General features: G+C 39.0%; 1 protein-coding gene across 1 annotated transcript in view; it reads left to right on the top strand.

The window, feature by feature from the left end:
• Nucleotides 1–708: 708 nt before the first annotated feature.
• KDM4C (lysine demethylase 4C) overlaps nt 709–18287 on the top strand; it is a 359368-nt gene continuing 341789 nt past the window's right edge. Inside the window, exon 1 of the mRNA XM_064490229.1 lies at nt 709–1247. The gene's annotated coding sequence lies outside the window, so the exon portion shown is untranslated. The remainder of the gene's footprint in view (nt 1248–18287) is intronic.

Raw genomic sequence — 18287 nt, 5'->3', positions numbered from 1 at the left:
AGGAGTCGGAATTTAGTCGAAGGGGGCGCTTGTTTAGCTGAAGCGCAGAGGATGGAGTTGGAGTCAGGAACGTGACTGAAACCCAGGCGTCCGGGGTAAGGCGCTCCCCGCGGCCTGCTGACGGTCAAGTGATTCACCTTTATGCACCTTTCCTGGACCTCCAGCAAGTCACATGACGCATGGAGAACGCCGGGGCCCAGGAGAACGTTTCTGTAACGGACAGCAGTCTGGCGGTCGACACCTTCATTTCCTTTACAATGGCCCACTCACCTATTTAGCTGGAGTCCTGACCTCTTAGCCCAGAAAAATCGCTGTTGGGATGGGGCTTGGGGAAGGAAGCATAGCGAAGGGCCTCAGGACTGTTTCTGAACACTTCTTCCACACCAACTTCTGGAGCTAGGAAGGGCAGGGACCAGTAGGGCAGTTTCCACCAGTGTCCTCCATTCCTGTTGTGACTGTCAGTCTGATGGAGTAAGCTGTCAGCTGACCTTTACCCCTCCTGCTATCTAAGACTTTTCCTGCAGTGCTTCCTGGAATGTGCTCTTAACCCACCACCATCATCTGGTCAGTTTGGCTCACCTCCTCAACTAAAGCCTAAAGCCTCTTCCATATCCTTTTCTACTAGGCGTCGTTTAGGCTGATAAAAGCACGTAGGTCCTTCAAATCAGATGGAGAAGCTGAGTTCAAAACTGTATTTGGAATATTTCAAGTGGATTAAAAATTTCAGCAGTGCAGACAATTTGTGTTGTGAATGATGGTGTTGTTGGTAAGATGTTTTGATATGCTATACAACAAACAATGTATGAATACCTTCAGTGGTGTCTGACAACTATTCAGTCACAGTTACTGGTGACAGCCATGTACTTATGTACTATTTGATCCTGCAGAGCAAGAAAAATTTGACAGAACCACCCTTCAGCTATCCACAGACATATTTTTAGTCTTTTTCAGTGGTCTTCTGAAAATGGGAAATAAAAGTGGGTACTTGAGATAATTCACCATTGTTTGAAGACTCCTTGTTTGTTGGAACCAAAATTGATCTCAGAAATGTGATGCCTTCTATTATCAGGAAATTTGCCAGGGACAAAGAAACCTCTCATTCCACAGACTGCTGAAATGTTGTTCTGTGCCCTGGAGGCTGTCGAATACATGGAGTGTTCTGCATTCACACAGGAAAACCTAAAGAAGATATTCGACAAAGCACTACTGACTGCCTCAGAGCCTCTAGAACTGAAGGAGAGCCACAGGTGAGTGCTGCTTTGAACATACCACCAGAGCTCTTTCTGCACCACTGGTATTATCATCAGACTAAAAGCAATGTTTAAATTAACTTAAAAATTAAAAATCCATTTTTGCAGTTGTAGAGGGAACTGTTCTATGCCAGTTCCCTAGTGACCTTGCACCTTGTTGCTTCGTCAGCCTTACTTGGCATATTTGGCATTCAATCTGGGGCTGGTAGGCTTAGAAAGTCTTTTTGGAAGAATGACAGATGGAGCACATGCGCCAGGTTAAGAGCTACGGTAAGATATTGTGGGATCTGGTAGTGCATGCTCTTGTCTAAGTGGTGGACAAGACGGAAGAGTACATCTGTAAACAGACTATGTGGCTTGGCCTCCTTGGAATCTGATAGTATTTGCTTCCTGTTAGTGACTATTTGGATGCTTACAGAGGTTGGATTGAAGCCAGCTTCCTGAATGGCGTCTTAGTCATTGGTCTGTTTGTTGAAATTGAACAGATAGCCACTTAAATCTGAAAGTAAGTGCAAACCTGTGCTTATTGGCGTCGAGCTGCTCCCACTATGCTCTCTGGTCTCTCTCTCCCTCTTACCTTGACTTCTACAGCTTTAAGAAAAGAAACTTCCATCCTGCTACAGCTGACCTTCTCTGCCCTAACCTCCCTGAAGGAATGACATGGTCTCTGGGCAGCTGTTATCCCTGAAGTAACTATGTTAAACTTTTTGGTCTTTGTTTCACTAAAAAGTGTTTAAATTCAGTTTGGGCCAAATTTATAGTAAAGAGAAAAAAGCTAATGAATAAGGGCTTTGAGCCAATTTGATGCACCATTGTGAAGATGTATAATTTAAATATTATGTTGCTTTCTTGTACTATGAATGCTTGTAAAGTGTTAGAGAAAGGTCTTTTTTTAAACATTTTTTTTATTGAGTTCTAATCATTTTACAATGTTGTGTCAAATTCCAGTGTAGAGCACAACTTTTCAATTATACATAAACACACATATATTCATTGTCATATTTTTTTTCGCTGTGAGCTACCACAAGATCTTGTATATATTTCCCTGTGCTATACAGTATAATCTTGTTTATCTGTTCTACATTTTGAAATCCCAGTCTCCCTTCCCACCCCTCGCCCCCTTGGCAACCACAGTTTGTATTCTATGTCTATGAGTCTGTTAGAGAAAGGTCTTTTGATGTCTAAAGTTTTCACTGTGTAAATAGTGTCTGCTGGTTGACAAATCAAAAGCTTCTGCTTTGATGGCTTTATTGCAATGTTAGCAGATGCTTGCCAGCAGGTGTGACTAATAAACACTGACAAAATCTAGCACTTTCTTGCCAAGTAAAGTTTGGGGGCTATGAAGGTGAATTTACCCTGAAGCCCTCCAGCAGTCAAAGAAAAAATGATGTCTCTTACCAAGCAAAGGACTGTGCTTCTTATAAAGCTACCTTGTTCTACCAGATGTGTAACTCCTGCCAAAAGTTGACCTGCTTATCTATGATAAAAGAGGGCCATACCGTGTGGCTCTTGAAACTTATCTGTATTTTATTCAGTGAGCAGTTCATACACCCAAGTGGTTGTAACTGATACCGTTGAATGTATTGTGGAAACAAATGTGTTGCATATGTTTAGTACTCGTCTTGACTGTAAAGAATGTCCCCAGTGGGGAAATGTCACAAATAAAACAGTGCCAGTGGGATGAGTGCACAACTAGGAGCCCACCTAACTCTTTCAGGCCAGTTATGTGACACCAATAAAGCAGTATAGAATGTCAGGTAAATGGAGGAGATGGGGATGAGGAGATAAGTATACCGACTAAGGAAGTGGTATTAAGAGGAGACATAAGGAAACTATCTAGCAGGCTCTACAGACTGTCCTCCTATGTGCACTGGTTAGTTCTAATGAACCTTTTGAGCTTCATGTGTCAGTGATCGACAGTTATGTAGACTGGAGCCTGTGGCACTAGGCAGTGTTACCCAATAGGGTCTTGGACATAGCATTTTCCTGATACCATTGCCTGATGTACTCAACCTGAGGGGCAATTACTGGCTTGTTATTGCGTGCTTGTGGATACTGGGAAGCTAACTTAGCAATAGCACATGGTATTATTCTCTGACATGCTCATTCTAAAATGGCTCAAAAATAAAAATGCCAACAAAGTGGGTATTGCCCAGAAAGCATGCATAATTAAATGGAATAATATATTCAGGAAAGAAGTAAAACACAGTGTATTACTTTCCTATTGCTGTTGTAACAAAGTATCACAAACTCAGTGGCTTAAAACAATACAAATTAATTTTCTTATAGTTCTGAAAACTAGAGGTCCAAAATGGGTTTCAGTAGATTGAAATAAAGGTGTTGGCAACTGAAATTGAATTCAGAAATGTGATATGCTCTGTTAGCAGGTATGGCATATCACAGATATGCCAGCTAAGTTAAAGGCCAGTGGGGTTGTGTAGTAAAGGGTTAACATAGCAGATCTGAGCCTACTTATCCTTCGGAAGTTCTTACAAGGTTGGCCTTTGGCTGGTGTCTGGGATGTGATTTGGGGAAAGTTTTCACCATTCACAGAACTGTTAATAGTGGCTCATTGTACCTAAAATGTTTGTACAGCCGGTGTGAGTTATGCTGAATACCTGCTTTCCTCCTCAGAGTCTGGAATTTTGATATGTGTTTGGCAGAGGGTGCCTACATGGCCAGCCCCCAGTAAAAACCTTGGACATTGAGTCTCTAAGGAACTTCCTTGGTAGACAACATTTCATATGTGTTGACACAACTTGGTGGGGAAGGAGGTCCCATGTGACTCTACTGGGAGAGGATTCTTGGAAGCTTGTGTCTCCAGACTTTGCCCCATGTGCCTTTTCCATTTGCTGACTGTTTTGTATCCTTTCACTGTAATAAATCTTAGCTGTGAGTATAACTATATGCTGAATGTTGTCAGTCCTCCCAGTGAATCATCAAACCTTGAGGGGGTGGTCTTGGGTATCCCTAACTCAGTTGGTGTCAGCAGTGGAATTTGATAGCTCAACTTTGACTCAGTGAAATATGGCAAAAGCATTGCTTGAGAAGAGTAAAGATGAAGGAATGAGGGATGGCAAGTATTTAGTGCTTGTCTGTCTATCAAGTCACCCATGGGATGAAATAGCAGTCATTTATGAGAGGTAAAAGCTACCTGTGGAATTTTAAAATGAGAGATCCATCTCCAGGAGAGTTGGCTTGCTGGATCTCCTGGCTGTTTTTGGCTGTGCTAGTTAAAGTTGGTGGGGCGAGGGAGGGGAGAGGAGTGCAGCCTGGAGATGGCTTTTTTGTATTTTGTTCTCTCCTTCTGGTGGGAGGAGAAAGGGCCCCAAATTCCCAAAGATGAACTTGGATGAGCTAAAAATGTCAAAAGTTTGTATTGCTCTTTCCTCCAAATGGAAGGAAAAAATATTAGATCAGTTCCTAGGGCTGTAGCAAAGCAAACCAGAGGGGAAAAAGGGAAATAACCAGCCATTTCTTCAACCTAGTTACCATCACTGTTACAGTAGCCTTATCCCTTCCTTCCCTCCCCGTTCCAGCTGAGAGTCTTCCTTGGTAGCTCTACTGTTTAATCCTGTAAAGGTTAGATTTATTGTTAGAGGGTCAAGTAAATTTCCATTTAAAAGGCTGGAAGTGCTGGTGGTGGTTAAATAGCTTTGTGTTTTGTGGCTATTGCCATCTGCTTGTAGGATAAAAATTGATGTAAAATATTGTGTGCTTGTAATTTCATAAATGCTAGAGGGATCATCCCAGTCAGCAAAAGCTGCTAAGAAAAAATGTTAGTGGGACACAAAAATAATTGCTTTTTGCCACTGGTGGGTGGATTGAAATTTAATTATTTTGAGTGTTAAAAACAAAATAAGTCTCTGTAATTGATGATATTTGTTATAGTTTTTGCCTATCAGAACCTCTAGAAAAAAGGAAACAACATGAGAAAAGAGGCGCTCTCCAGATAGAAACACTTTTGGAGTTTTACAAAGCAAATTTGAGTTGCTAATGAGCTTTTGTAAAACCAGATGTCTCACTCTAAAGGCTGATGATTTTCCAGCCTGGTATGAATATTTTTGAGTAGGTCTTTTTGGACTTTAAGGCTGACAAGATAAAAAGGGTGCATTAAGCCTCACTTGTCAGTTGGACTTGGAACATGGCTGTCTGTCCTTGCAGTATCTGGACTTCACTGCTGCTGAGGAAGAGCTACTGGCTTTTTTTATGGAAACCTGGTGCTTAATTGCCTCGACCTCTAAGCTGAAACCTGATGCTTTCTGGTCTGTGCTATTTCAGCCTCAACATTAGGTGTGTCAAACTATAATCTGATGAAGTTGTCCTCAAAACAGAAAACCCAGATTCTGGGACAGTTGCAGATTTAGGACAACTGTCTGTGGGCTAAATTGTGGAAACCTTATGGATGCTGGCTGGACCATCTAGGTCACAAACAAATGCCCACAGAAAAGGGCTTATTTCTGATGGGGCCCTGTGATACTGAGCTGCTGATCAGCTCTATATTTCTGATACAGGGACTGAATGCCTTCCTAATTTATGATTCCTGCAAAAGCTGCAAGTTGGGGTAGGGCATATCATAGGGAGTGTGACTCCTCCACCCACTACTAACAGGTGAGATTCTGGACCCCATTTCAGAGCCATCTCACTGCTATTGACTTGTATGCAGCTTTCTAGATTAGTTGCAGTTTGCAGCAGTGGTCTGATAGCCTGACTACTCTCACCGTTCTCCTGTTATACACATCTTAGTAGGGCAGTTTGATTATTAAATGCAGCTGTCCCCAAAAAAGGATTGATCTTTTCTGGGCTGCTCCCTGAATAAACGATCAGGAAAAAAGGGATGGCAGATTATTAAACCCATTAATTTTTTTTTGATTCAAGATTTCATTCTGACCAATTCCAAATATGATGTGTCTTTCTGATTAAGTTATACAAATTTTTTTTGTGAAATAGTTTTATGCCTCTCGCATACAACTTGTCCAGACAAACAGTCTAGGTGAGGGTAGGGGATAATTGAAAAAATGTTAAGTTATGATTATTTAATAGGACACAACTGATTTTGTAATGGTGGAGAAAAAAGTAAAACCTCAGCACCTGGGAAGGGGAGAATGAAAGGCATGAATGATCTTTGTTTTTTAGAACTGTTCCTGGAAGCCTTGCCCTCTTCCTAAAGGAAAACTCACTGTGGGCCTTTTCAAGCTGTGAGCACATTGAATTAAACTGGTGGCTGAGTCTAGGCTTAAACCTGACCAGTACTGACCGTAAGATGGCAGGGGCTGACACCGACACCAGCACTTTCCTGTAGAGATGTTGTCCACACTTATGAAGCTATTGAACTTATGTTATAGATGAGTAAAACTGCTTGGAAGATTGCCTGAGGCAGTCCTTCTGAAACCAAGGACTGAGCTCATGATTTGGAGAGGACTGAGAACCCAGGGTGAGAAGCCCCACAGTGCAAAGCCACACAGGGGGCCCTGGTAACCTGTAATGCCTGATTAATGTATGTCCTGCTTGGCATGCCCCAACATTTATGAACTCTTTTTTCTATGAGTACCACGTGTGACCTGTGGGATCACACTCTTTATCTGTATGCTATGACTGTCATGACACTGCTTCAGCCCTGGAAGGCTTTTGGGTCAGCTTCAACTTATTGGCTTTGCCTGAATTGATGCCCTGGACTAGGTATTAAAAGGTTAATAAGAAGCATAAAGATGAAGCCATTTGTCTTTTTCAGGTAGATCTGTATAGCTAGTGGGATTTATTTTAACTGGCTAAGTAAAGAACCCCAAAGTGTATAACTGAGATCATTACTACAGGTTGCTCTCATCCTGCTGCATGAGGTCCTATAGATAATTCTTTTGCTGTAAAGAGGCATTTGGCCAGGCATCAAGAGCCTGCTTATCCTTCAAAAGTTCTGCTTATAAGGTTGATGTCTGGGAACTGTGAGTTGAGGAGGATTCCCACCATTCACAGAACTGATAAGAGTGACTCACTGTACCTAAAATGTTTGTACAGCCAGTGTGGGTTATGCTGAATACCTGCTTTTCTCCTGGGAGTCTGGAATTTTGATATTTATTAGGTAGAGGGTGCCTAAGTGACCAGCCCCTGATAATAAAAGCCTTGGGCACTAAATCTCTAATAAGCTTCCCTGGTAGACAACATTTCACACATATTAGCACAACTTGTTGATGGAGGAATTAAGCATGTCCTGGGTACTCTACTGGGTACTCCAGATTTTGCCCCATGTACTTTTTCTGCTAACCTGTTTTGTATCCTTTCACTGTAATAAATCTTAGCTATGAGTACAACTATGTGCTGAATGTTGTCAGCCCTCCTAGTGAATCAGTGAACCTAGGGGATGGTCGTGGGGCCCCCTACACAGAAATGTACTGGAATGCTACAGCTGTGCAGCTCTAAAGAAGACTGTTTAAAATTGTACATGGAAAAGGGAACTCTGCTCATTGATCATAGTTGTAAGTTGTGGTACTTGCTCTAAAAATGCCTTCCAAAATGTACCTTGTTACATTTTGACTCATTGGAATGGGCTAGCAGTGTAGTCTGGTACCTGGCAGCAAGAAAATTGGATGATCAAGTCTTGGAATCATTGGGGTCAATCATTATGGCAGAAGATTGCATGAGACCCGTACCCTCTGTTCATGACTCATGTGGTTGCCTATGGAAAAGGACTCTTGGAGGATGAACATTCTTGAATGGAAACAAGCTGATTTGACCTGAGCTTCCTGGACCATAGGCACCTGGATACACTATTGGACAGGGCATAGCAATCCATCTACAAGTCAGAACTGGGCCTGAAAATAAGCTCCAGTAATTCCAACATCTAAGACCAAGGAAGCCTGGCACGCATAACCAAAGTGCTAACTACACAAGCAAAGCAGCAAAGGGATCTTGGGAACACATAGTCTGGGTCACTGGACCTGGCTGGTCTTGGCAAATAGACTGTGTAATTAACTCATTCACTCTTCTCTTTTCTTCCCATGTCTACTCCCTGGAATTTGTGAGTATTAAAAAAAATCCAGGAGATGGGAAACTTAACTTTTTGTTCCTCTGCTGCCCAGCTAAGCTTGCTCAATTTGGGCAGTTATGGATAATGATGATAATGATCATGGATCTGAGATGACAACTCTGAAGTGCTCCTAGTGTTGCCCACATATCAGAGACTGTAAATGTTCTATGGTGGTAGAAATTGTACAAGGAAGAAACTACTGAGCCACCTAGGAACAAGTCTGGGCATATAGTATGAGTAAGATACAGGGAGGACTGGTAAAAGGTCGACATGATTGCTATGGGGACTGATACCAGGCACATGGTAGTGGTAGCACAGAACAACCTGAACTGCTGGGGAGGGATGGGACTGGAGAGGGTCTATTAATCTCTCTCAGCTCTGTTCTACAGAGCATCTAGCCTTTTTTTTTTTTTTTTTTTCTAATGGGGATTGAACCCAGGACCCATACATGGTAGGCAGGCACTTTACCACTGAGCTATACCCCCACCTCCGGTGAATTTTTAATGCAGACTGCCACCCCCAACTTGACCACTGGTCATTACAGAATCTTAATGTAAGAATTCTCGGAAACCTCCCAGCAGCTGCCAACTCCAGGAGTTAACAGCCTCCACTAGAGACAACAGGACAAGATCAACTTTCTGGAACCAGAACTGGTTTCCTTTTACCTCATCCTACTCACAGACTATTGAGACTGCTCTAAATTTAACTGATAGTTGTATCTGTGTTGCCTAGGACAAATGAAAAGGATTTGTATGATTAGGATATCTGATTGGGTGGCCTGTGTTTCTAAAAAAAAGTTCTTGATTGGTGATATGAAAGGTTAGGGGTTGGAGTCATAGGGAAGCTGCTCTGTGCAGCTGTCCTTGCAAGTATCCATATAGGTCACATTCACAAGGCTTAACCTCAGGAGATCTAAGTCTTGGTAAAATGTCTCATAATCCTCTCAGAACTTTAGAGAATAGGAGACTTGGGTGGAGCTGCTACAAGGCCATTTCTCACCCTGCTTTATATCTTCCCTGGAGGCTGTTATGAGACAATTTCTCATTGCCTTCCGGGTTCTGGTAAGATTAAAGAGCTATGGCCTCAAAACTCTTCTCTTCCTCACACCTTAGGGTACAGCTGCATGCTATAAAATTATTTAGCATGAAATACTCAAACTGCTTAGTGTAAAACTGGTTCTTCAGACCAGAGCTCTTTATCACCCATGTTGCATTGTTATTTGGCCTCTCTTGTTTCCTTGCTGTCTGCTGGCACAAAGGACACAGGGAGCTGGCACCTTTACTGTTGCTGTCTATGTGGATAATAAACTGTCTGATCTAAATAGGGCTTAATCATTGTTTCTTTCCCAGCTGAATCTCTCAGCCTTGCATGACAGCAAGGATAAATGCTCTGCACCCACTGCTGGGGGACAAGGTGGGCCGGTGTCAGAGGCAGTAAAAGAATTTACCAAAGGCAAAGGATGAGAATAGAAATAGAGTTTATTAGGTTATGCTGCCATAGACAACAGTGGGCCACTCAGATGAGAGGGGCTTGTGTGAGCCCCGAGGGCCATTTGTGGGAGTCTTTTATAAGGTAGGGTCACAAGGTGCCTGATCAGCTTGTACACAAGTCTCTGATTGCTTGTAGGTGAGATAAGAAGTTTAGGGTCCATGAAGGGCGGTGGGGTTTATGACTGATAAGGTGGGCTGAAACAAGCCAGCCTGAGCAACTGTGAAATTAGGCATTACCTAGGGCTATTAGTTTGTTAGGACAAAAATGCCCAGTAAAGAATGTACTTTATCCGTTGAGGGATCACAGGCAGACATCTGAGAGCCCAGGAATGGGGGTCCTTGGACTTTGAAGGATACCATTTGGCCCCACACCCACCCATTGCCCATAAGTATGGGCACCTTTCTTCTCCCAACTCAGTTTAGATACTAGTTAAATTTGAGTAACTGTCAGAAAAGTGATCAGAACTGGTTTTGCGTTTTATTGTTACAAAAAAATGTCCTGTTTGGAAGTAAGGCATGCTCATGAGGACTTTGTAACAGACTAATTCTAGGCTTGAATTTTTGAGCCTAGAATCACTGGTTCCTGTCTGGAGAGAAACCTGGGACATCTTAGAGTTTTATTTTCCTTTTTTGGCAGTGTGTGTGAAGATTCGTTGTTGCTTTTCAGTCTTTTTTTCCCCTTTAATTAATAAGTGAACAGCCTTGCGGGGAAGAGGAAGATTGATTCCACATTCCACTTCTTAGATCTAGTTTAGAGAACATAGTCCCCACCTCATGTTCTTAGGAAGGAGTATTGCAAATGCCTCATTTAATAACATATACTTCTTTTAAAATTTGCCTTTTTTTTTCCACCCCTGATTAGGCCTTGCATTTGATGAAACCCATGAAAGTGGGTGGAACCTACCTTGCCCCTCTTCTCTAGGATGCAATGAATACATATGTCACTGATTTTTCAGGTAATTTGCTTGCTGTTTCCTAATTTCTTTGAAGGTAATTTCTAACTCCTTTTATTGTTAACACAGAAAAATATTGCACCTTTTGAAATCCACCAGTTGAATTGAGTTCATAATTTAAAAGGTTTTTGTTTAAAAAAAAAGTAGGTATGGCAACCATTCTATATTTACCATATATGTATATTTTTGTATATTCATATATATATTTATATACTAATTAAATTTCTGGAAAAACACACACGACACTAGCAATAGAGGTAAGGGAGCTGATTAGTGAGGTTAGAGTGGGAATTGGGTATACGTAACAAGATGAGTTCAGAGGGGACAACTACATATGCATTGTCCTTATATATCATTTTATAGTTTCAATATTTTACCATGTGAGTATTAAAATGATAATACCTGTTTAATACTAAATTTAAAAATAAAATGGATTATTTTATAATTTGATAAATGTATCTCTTTAAAAAGGTTTGAGAATGATTTTCTTTTTAATGATGACTTATCTAAATAAGTTTGTAGAATTCGGTTCAAGTTAATTTGGAAGTCATCAGACCAATTTATAACAAGTACAAGTAATGCAAATATGAAGCTTAACTGAATACTTTGATCTTTGGTCCAGAGATGAAACTTTGAGAGAAATATATTACCCTGCATTGCAGACCCAAGAGTAGCTTGTCTGATAGCTAGGGCAGAATGAGGGAAGGGAAAAATGGTAGGTGACAAGGTCATAGAGGCAATAGAGTGGTCCCTTGCTAATGACCTGGGGAGGTGAGAAGGAGTTCCTCTGAAGCACCATCTTTAGACCACAAACTTCTCCCATCCTGCAGACTCTTTCCTCTGCCTACACCTAAGGACACCTGACCCGTCCTCACCTAAGAACAAGGAGCAGGAACCTGCATACTGTGGGTCATAATTTCCATTTGAAATTAAGATATACACTTCAGTGTGCCTGATTTCTTTTGCTCTCTGTAGAATCCAGCTAATGAAATAGTTTCCTCACCAATTACTTCTTGACAGATTCCTCATTCAGGATATGGGGTCCTTATTTTATCATCAGCATTCTTCTACGTCAACTAAGATATCGTGGAAGATGACTTGAGGGTTGCAGAAATTCAAGATTTGCGATTGGGCGCTAGTCAGAGGTCACACTGATGAGAGCACTAAGCGCATCCTAGGCATGTGAGGAGTGATCCTGGTGGTATCAGGAGTAGGCAGCCTGAGGCTGTGGCTTGCATAGTTCTGGCCACCCAAAAGCTTCTGGAGACCGTGATTAGTCCAAGGTTGTTGTTTATCTATAAAACTTAAATTTTCAGACTTTAAATGTGGAGCTAGGGTTCTCAGTCTTCCCTCTACCCCTGTTTATCAACCTCCAGGTGCTGGCTGCCATTTATTGAGCACTTACTAGACTGCAAAGATGGTGCAAAACACTCAACTTGTCTCATTAAATCATCACAAGCCACTATTATCATTACCCTCAATTTATAGAGAAAGAAACTGAGGCTTATAGAAGCTCTGTGTGATCACATTTCCACAATTCCCAAGGACTAGAACTGGGACTTGAACTTAGGTCTTCTGGCATTGAGTCCATTCCCTTAACTACTCTGCTCTACTACAGGAAATTACAGATGAACCTCACAGCAGCTCACAATGTGACAGGGAATTTGAGGGAGACCCTAGTAAGACATAATTATGAGGCAGGGCCTCCACTTGATTTATGTTGGCAGTTATGGCCTAGGACAGACTTATAGTAGGGGCTCAAAAATTATGTGTTGAAAAGAAATGATAGGCATTAGTAGCAGTATTCTGAGAAGCTGGTACATTCACCTCTGAGTTTGGTGGCTGTATCATAATGCAGAAGCAGTGGGAAAATCCAGAATAGAGGCTCAGTAGAAGCAGGACACCCAAGGTCAGCTGGAGGAAGCCTAGAAATTATCTCCTGCAGATGTATTGACACAAGTTTGGTCCATGTGCAAACTTTTCTCTCTTCTTAAAAGCATTTTTAGGTCTGAGAACTTAAGATCAGCCTACAGGTAGCCCCATTCCAGCCAGCCTGAGTGCCCACCATTTCTCTCCCTCTGTGTTGATGCTGCTGTACCTGAATGTTTGTTTCCTGCCTTCCAGTCTCTTACAGTTCTGTCCTGCAATGAACATACACAAAGTCTCTGTTTCTTAAAAATGCAGTAAATCATTTTCAAAAATTAAATAAAGGAACAGATGCTACCTCTCCAACGTGCTATCTTAAGAGCCAGACAGACCTGGGTACAACCCTAGATTTTGCTGTTTCCTATTTGGAAACTTACCTTGGTTACTTATTCTCAAGATTCAGTTACCTATCCTGAAAAATGGGGATTGTAATAGACATCTAACAGGGGTAAAAGTGATATGAAATTAAATTATGCATGTTTACCGTCTAGCTCAGTACCTATCATATCATTCACTTTCAATCTATTTTACTTTCTTCCCTTTTCACAACTCATTTCGGAATGAGATAATCTTTGCTTCTTTTTTTTTTTTTTAAAACAGTTGGCAATTCCAGATGGTGGGTCTATAGATTATTTTCTCTTTTTTTTACCTTTACTTCTGATAAAACCTCACTTCATATGCATGTCTCACTTTTTACCTGTACTACGGTATTTTGTAATTGTCTTATTTTCCCTGTAAGACTACAGTGTCCTTAAGGAGAGAGGGTTGCTTACAATGTATGATCCAGTCCCTGCTCCCCTACATCCAACTTCCTCACCCCCTTTTTATGCACAGTTCTTTGTATATAGTTTTTATTAAAAACTTGTTTAACATGATTAAAATAAAAGTAGAAAAGAAAAAAATGAAGAGATAAAAGACTTGCATTAAAGAATTTATTGAAGTCATCAAAATTATTCAGAAAGATTCCCAGCTAATGTCTACCTTTCATATACTCCTCTCTCCCAAATTGTAGTAGCTTTCTTTTCTTAAGTAAATAATACATATCGTAGAAATGGATCTGTTTGGGTTTTAGTGATTGGTATTCATTTCTTTTTACTTGCCTCTTCTAATTTGGCTACCTGGCAACAAGGTTCCTATATATCTCAACTACTGAAATAACTGAACTGTCACCCACAAAGAGAAAATCGGAAGGAAGTGTCAATTGACTAAGCTCCAAGACTATAGGAAAAGCATAATAAATAGGAGCCCAGAGAATCCTGTCTAAAATCTGCCATCTAGTGTGGACTTTATAACATTACATATGACTGGACACATTAGTGCTATGGTTACCACTAGAGTTTCCCTCAGTGGACACTAGGCTTGAAATTTTTGATTATCAAACAAAATGATCAAAAGTAGCATTAAATTTGTTTTCCCATTTGGTTTTAATCATAGTTTAATATAGAGAGAGATAGAGTGATAGATACATGCTAGGTAGATATAAAGGTATTGATATGCAAAATAGAGCTTTGGATTCCATTTGGTAAAATGGTATTGGAAACCTTTAAATCTGAAAGCTATCTAATAATTATTTATATAATTGGTAGTAAAAACAAAGAAACATTCCCCCTTGTTTATCCTTAGTACTGGTAAATGTCATTCCTGATAGGAGAGGGTGAGTAGGAAAGTATCATTTGTTGGGTATAATCTCTGTGCCAGTCTGTTAACCTACTTTAATTTCATGTAAACCATATCTTTCAGTCTTTGAGTTAAAATGTTACAAACCTCATTTTATATATAAAAAAATTAAGACCAAAAAGTTGGAGAAATTGGCTTTCTTTCACAGCAAGATAGTAAAAGTACCAGAATTTGTACCCGTGTGTATCACCTCCAAAGCTCATTCTCCTTCACCTCCACACTGCCTTTTACACTTTGTGAAATGCTGGAAATGGTGAACAAACTTCCACGATGTAGAGATAATCCCCTTTCATTTCTGATATTGATAATTCACATATTCTCTCTTTTTTTTTTGTTAATTTCTTGTGTTGTTTTTCTGTTTTCAATTTTATTTCTGCTGTTAATATTTCTTTTCTTCTGAGTCTTTGGGTTTATTTTGTTCTTTTTTTCTAGTTTCTTAAAACTTAGATCATTGATATGAGAACTTTCATCTTTTCTAATACAGGCGTTTAATGCTGTAAAATCCCCCCTAAACATTCATTCAGTGTAAAATGTTTTCCAGTTTCATTCAAATTTTATTTTCATTCAAATTAAAATCTTTTCTAATTTGGGATTTCCTCTTTGACACCTGAATTATTTAGAAGTATATTGTTTAATATCCACCTGATATTGTTTCCCTTATATCTGAACTTCTTTTAGCAATTTTTTAGAGCAGATTTTTTTTTTCTGCAAAAAATTCTTTAGTTTCCATTTATCTGAGCATGTCTTTATTTCATCTCCATTTCTGAAAGATATTTTCACTGGATATAGGGTATAGGTTGACATTTCTTTTTTTGATACTTGAAAATGTTATCCTTCCTTCTGCCTTCGCAGTTGCTTGAAACTTTGTTTACCTATAAGCAATGTATTGTTATTCTCTGGCTGTTTTCAAGACTTTGTCTTTAGTTTTCAGCAATTTGATTGTAATTTTTTTGATTCAGGTTCATTTGTTTTTTCCTGTTTAGGGTTTGCTGACCTTCTTGAGTCTATAGGTTATTGTCTTTTGCCAAATTTGATAAATTTTAAGCCATTGTTTTCCAAGTATACATGTATATAGTAATGTACTCTTTTTCCTCTCCTTCTGAAACTCCAATGATACGAATGTTAATTAGCTCTTTTGGTACTGTCCATAGATCCATGAGGTTTTGTTCATTTTTGGCAGGGAGGGGATTTTTCTTTCCTCTGTTGTTCAATGTGGATAGTATCTGTTCATCTATCCTCAAGTTCATTGACTCTTCCTGTTACATTAATGTAAGGTAGGTTTTTTTTGTTGTTACTGTATTTCAGTTCTAAAATTTTAAGAAAACTTTTTGGCTAATTTATTTAAAGAATGGTACTATATTCTAGCATTTTTCTTCTTTATGTTAGTAACTGGGTTTGAAATGCCAGTTTCTCTTTTCCTCTAGTTTCATGGCCATCTCCATTACCCAGCTGGGCTGATGGGCAATTATTTAATAGCTGGTTTTAGTTACAGTGAAGTATACACATGTACTGAAGTGAAATATCAAATCCAGTAAAGAATCTACCCCAAATTCCCTCTACATTCTTTAACTTTTTAGCTCTTCTGAGAGGTCTACCTAGATACGTTTCTTCTCAAAGTTTAAATCTTCATTCTGAGAAGTTTAAATATATGTATCTCATAAAGGGCAATTTAAACTTTGGGAGAAAATGTTTCAGTTTTACTTCAAATATCATTGTATATTCTCAGGGCCCTTAACCTCTACCCTTTTGATAAATTACAATTCTTTTTATTTGAATGTTTGGGCTGTTGCTCTCTGGGAAATGACTGCTACCAAAGAGAACCTGATAAAAAGAGCTTCTTAAAAAAAAAAGAGCTTCTAAAAGTGTCCTCTTCACCTTTTCCTTTCTTTTTGATCTTGATGTAATTAATATACAACATTGTGTAAGTTTAAGGTGTAGATTTGATTCACTTATATATTGCAGTATGATTACAAAAGTAGCACTAGTTAACATCTCCATTATGTTGTGTAATTATTATTTCTTTTTTGTGGTGAGAACATTTAAGATTAGCCTTTTCCTGGTTTGGAGCTGTATTGTGACCAGGCTGAGGAATGCCAAAGGGGAATGGAAGTGGGAAACTCAGTTCTAGTTCTCTGGTACTGTGATTTCTGGTCTTCACCAATTCACCTGCTGTTATTTATTTTCCATAATCCTCAGACTGTTCCCTGCATTTTGTATAGATTTTTTAGCTGGATGAGTGGAAGAGACAGAGTGAAGTGTGCTTACTCCTTTTTATCCTGAATTTGAACTCATGGTGTTTTTCTTATACTAATAAACTTGATGCAAATTTGTTGAATATCTATAAACATATAAAATAACCAATGATGTTAATATTTTCCACCTAAACCCAATGCTGTATCTTTAGTGTGTGAAGCATGAAACTACCATACAAACTCCCGTATAACAGAATATCATGGGGATTTAATTTTTTGTCTAATTACCAAAGTAACATATGTAGAATTCAGAGATTTTGAAAAATACAGAAAAGCACAAACTTAAAATGAAACATAAATTTCTGTAATCCCAACATATAAAAGGAGCAATTGTTAATGTATTGGTGGGGGAGGGTGTAGCTCAAGTGGTACAGCAGCATGCTTAGCATGCACAAGATCCTGGGTTCAATCCTCAGTACCTCCTCTAAAAACTAAGTAAATAAGTAAACCTAATTACCTCCCCCCCAAAACAAAGAAATGAACAAATGAACAAAGAAACAAACAAAATGTGTACTGATGTGTTTCTAAGATTTTGTTCATTTAAAATATATACACACTTTATGCTAATGGACTAAATGCTCCAGTCAAAAGACATAGAGTGGCAGACTGGATAATAAATCAAGAACCTTCAATATGCTGCATACAAGAGACCCACTTTAGGGAGAAAGAACCCTACTTCAAAATGACACCTGCACCCCAGTGTTCATAGCAGCACTATTTACAATAGCCAAGACATGGAAACAGCCTAAATGTCCATCAACGGATGACTGTATAAAGAAGATGTGGTATATTTATACAATGGAATACTATTCAGCCATAAAAACTGACAACATAACACCATTTGCAGCAATACGGATGTTCCTGGAGAATGTCATTCTAAGTGAAGTAAGCCAGAAAGAGAAAGAAAAATACCATATGAGATCACTCATATGTGGAATCTAAAAAAAAAACAAAAAAAAAAACCATAAATATAAAACAGAAATAGATGCATAGACAAAGAATACAAACTTGTGGTTGCCAAGGGGGTGGGGGGTGGGAAGGGACAGACTGGGATTTCAAAACTGTAGACCAGATAAACAAGATCATACTGTATAGCACAGGGAAATATATACAAGATCTTGTGATAGCTCACAGAGAAAAGAAATGTGACAATGAATATATATATGTTCACGTATAACTGAAAAATTGTGCTCTACACTGGAATTTGACACAACATTGTAAAATGAGTATAACTCAATAAAAAATGTTTTAAAAAATAAAAATAAAAACCAAATCATATTACAAATAAATAAATAAATAAATAACCTAAAAATATATATATACACATTTTAAATAAAGGTAAATACATAAATATATTGTTTTATTGATTTTTCGTTAACATAGTAATGTATTGGCCAGTGTTTTCTATGACAATAAATATTATGCACTACAGTGAGCTTTTTAATGGCAGCATTGAATCCTATAATTTAGCCAAAACAACACTATGAACATTTAATATTTCAAAATTATAGCTATCAAAATAATGGAAGGATAAGGTCTCATACACATAACTGACTCTCACCTCCAGTTGATTCCTTGCAAAAAAAAAATGTCTAAAGTAGAATTGCTGGCTTTAAGGCAAAGTACATTTTTAAGGATTTTGATACATCTATCCAAATTGCCTTCTAGAAGAGATGTTTGGAATGTGAATTGATACACATTTCTTATTAGGTAGTTTT

This window comes from Camelus dromedarius, chromosome 10, assembly GCF_036321535.1.
Source record: "Camelus dromedarius isolate mCamDro1 chromosome 10, mCamDro1.pat, whole genome shotgun sequence".
In the NCBI taxonomy this organism is placed as follows: domain Eukaryota; kingdom Metazoa; phylum Chordata; class Mammalia; order Artiodactyla; family Camelidae; genus Camelus; species Camelus dromedarius.
The sequence above is the reverse complement of the archived record's forward strand: the minus strand, read 5'-3'. Positions and strand labels throughout refer to the sequence as shown.